The sequence below is a fragment of the Helianthus annuus genome, chromosome 12, assembly GCF_002127325.2.
Source record: "Helianthus annuus cultivar XRQ/B chromosome 12, HanXRQr2.0-SUNRISE, whole genome shotgun sequence".
NCBI classification, from domain to species: domain Eukaryota; kingdom Viridiplantae; phylum Streptophyta; class Magnoliopsida; order Asterales; family Asteraceae; genus Helianthus; species Helianthus annuus.
The window spans coordinates 53,030,630-53,034,279 of NC_035444.2; positions in this window are offsets into that span (position 1 = coordinate 53,030,630).

The window sequence follows — 3,650 nt, forward strand, 5'->3', positions numbered from 1 at the left end:
CATATTGTGCTTTACGGACAAAAATCCCTTCTTCCAGATCTGCTGGGTATTTTGAGGAAGAGGTTCCTTTTTCTTTGGGTGCAGTATCTAATTTGTGGTAGATGGCATAAAGTTTTTGTTTTCCCATACTGTAACTAACAATTAATCAGTTAATAAAACACATTTTCACATAATGGCAATTAGAAATTCTTAGGTATTCCTCAAATAGGCTTAAATCAGTGATAAGCTTAAAACAGTGGCTCTGATACCATCTTTTTCCTGTCACGGCCCTTGGCCCCGGTTTGACCCGGTCCAGAGCCGCGAGGCAGGAAATCCCGTGGTATTTAATTTAGGCGACAGCGGAAGTCTTTTAATACAGGATCTTTTAATATTAAAACTGCCCGTTTACATAATTTAGGAATAAAACCTTGTAATTTACAATAAGGTGATTTCACTGGGAAATCTTTATTTTACAAAACATGTTTCTTTATTTATTTATGTTGAGCCACTCTCTAAGCTTGTAGTGCTTCACGGCACTTTTCTTTGCTCACAACAGATCACCTGAAACATGTTTGAAAAAGGTTTTGTCAGCGGGGAAATACTGAATGAATCATTCAGGTTACTGAAAACGACACATTTGTTATAATTTACAGTATTAAGAGCGACTACAATGTTTCTGATTATCAACCAACTACCCACAGTATTTGTCACTCGACCAGCCATCGGTAGCCTCATTGCCCGATGGTGTCTGTGACTATGGTCATATCACCCCTTGGCTAACCCGTTGTCCAATGGTGACGGTTATCAAGTAATGTATACAAATCCCCACATACCGGCTGTAATTTGGTGATTACATAGACTTAATCCCTGTAATTATAAATTTGAAAATAACTTGGAGTTTTGTAAAACAGTTGATAAAAAGAGAATGACTCACATTGCAGATTTAACGATGAATAACAAAGTATAAACCCAATTTGAGCAGCAATCAAACAATTGTTGGATAGTTTAAATCGATCGGACGTTGAATCGTAATAGCGATCGAGTTATTACCCTGTTTGTTGCAGCAGCGTTCCATACAGTGTGTGTTTAGGACTGTTTCTGCTATAACTCAACGTACGTTTGGAATTTTTACGTCGAATCAGTGTCAGAATTTAAGTCCCAAGGCCCCCTATTTATACCTGAAATTTGTCCCCCTCGTGCGTCGCGACAGGGAGACTTGTCTCCTTCGCGTGGCGCGACGGGTAACAATTTAGGGTAGGGTAGGTTCGTGTCCAACATAGCCTTAGTGAGTCACAGTTCAACGAAATTTACATTCTACAGCAAGTTATGAAGATAATTATCAGCTAGGTTTTACCCCCCCCCCCCTGAGTTTTAGGGGCCCTGATCCTGATTCCGATTGTTATGAAATTTTTAGGGTTTATGCAGAATTGCTTGGGTTTCTTATTTAGGGTTTCCTTAATAGATAATTAACATAATAAGTTTTGATTTTAATGAGAGTTGTTACAACACACCAGCAACTTGAGATTGAGAAACTTCTAGATATTATAACAGATTGCTCCCCCTCATTTGTTGTAGTAGCGATGTTTATCACCGGTGGAACTGCAGTGCAATCTGAGGGAATTGCTCCCAGAAACAGAGAAGTTCCTTGAATGTTTGAGAGTCCTGAGAAGACTTCAGTGTTACGAACAACACCATCAGGGATAGCTATAGCAGGTTCAGAAATCGGCTTCTGAACAGTCGAAGAAAGAAGTTGCGAGCCACTCTTGGTGAAGAGAACCTCCATTCTTTTGTCGCACATCAGAGATACGCTCAAAAGGTAGTGCTTCAGATCAAGGACATAATTGACTCTGAGAAGGTGAGAACCCCGTTTCTGACAGTGCCCTTCATGGTTATTCTTCCAGTTTCCCCTCCCGCGAAGTTGACAAATCCACCGTCGAATATATTTTTTTTTGTTATTCAACTGGGATAAGTCTTCTGTCACGTGTCTGGAACAACTACTATCGAAAAACCAAGGTCTAACGATTGCCCTCCATAGCCGTTCCTGCACACTTAGCGGGATTAATTAGAAACTGGAACCCAGGCCATTGTTGACCTGAGTTGACCATTGCTATCTGTATATGAAACCTCACAAAAAATCATATGATTTTTGATAGAATTTGAGGTTTGAGGTGAGGATGTGGATGTTGACGGTTGTGAACAGTGAGACTGGGATCCAGCAAGAACCGTGGACTTCCAAATCTTAGAGTCGGTGTTGTTGTTCGAAATATTTTTCTTAACAGATGTGACTTTTGACTCCATTTGTTGGCTTTGGAACCCATTTGTGTTTGAAAACTTTTGGTTGTTCTTTTTCGCTAGATTCCAGTCTCCATCAGAAGGCTTGTGTTGGTGCAGTTGTCTGTCAACTTCATCTTCGTTCAAGTCTTGTTCTAGATAAGATAAATAAGGGCACGGAAAACGAGGAAATATGTGTTTATGGGTAATTCCGCTTGAAATGACACATGGTCATTCCAAGCGAAATCAAGTTGGTATTTCCGCTTGAGTGGTGATTTCGCTTGAACAAGTGATTCCGCTTGAGCATGTTCAAGCGAAATGACATGCCTATAAATACCTCCTCAAGCGAAATTAGTTGTAACATTCTTGTTTCCGACACCGAAGTGCTGTCGAAGTGTCTCCAAGGATGTAAACGTGTTCTAATCAATACAAGAGACAGTTAATAGTGATTCTAGTGTTATACAAGCTAAACAAAGACTGAATCAATGAATTCCGCCTCTGATTCAGTCTAAGACCTCTTCTAATCGACTCATTAAGGTCGTTTCACGATCCTACATGTGGTATCAGAGCTCAGGAGGAAGAGTTCTTACTGTTTAGCTCGTTTTCGCTGGAAAAATTCTGATTTCTACACCTTCTTTTCTAATTTGAACTTGATTTCACGGTTAAAATCGGACAAATTTCTCACATAATATGCGCAACAGTGTTTTAACTAATCCTGGAAAGATTTAGATCAAAAATCAATCTAAAACTGGTAAAATTAGTTAATTCCGCTTGAAATTCATATCGAAATTGTGACGTCAGCAGCATATCAAGCGAAATCAGCACTTGATTCCGCTTGAAATCTTTATTTTGCTTGAAAAAATACACCTAATTCCACTTGAAACTAGGTGATTCCGTTTCAAAGGTTATTCCGCTTGAAAAGTACTTTTGATTTCAAGCGAAATTACCTGATTTCGCTTCAAAGTGTAATATCGCTTGAATCTAGTATTCCACTTCAAAGTGTGATTCCGCTCCATAGAGTATTCCGCTTGAAAACACTAATTTCGCTTGAAAGTTTGTGTTGTGTGAAATTTGTTGAGGTTGGTTTGAAAAATTGCAATGATGTTTGATGAAAAAGAAAACTATTATTTTGAGAGATTTAATAATTGGCATCGAGGGTATATAGATGATAGTTATGGAAATGTGAGAAAGGATGGTTGGGTGAAAAGGTTTAAATATTTTGTATGTTTGAAAAATGAAACTCTGGATGATCTAGTAAACCGATATAATGTTTTACTTGGTTATCTAAAAGATCATGAGATATTCTTGTCAGATGCTGAAAAAATAACAAAGTTTGCAGATGCATTACATGTCGAATGGATTGAATTTTTGAAAAATTTAAGAAAGGATTCAAATTTTTC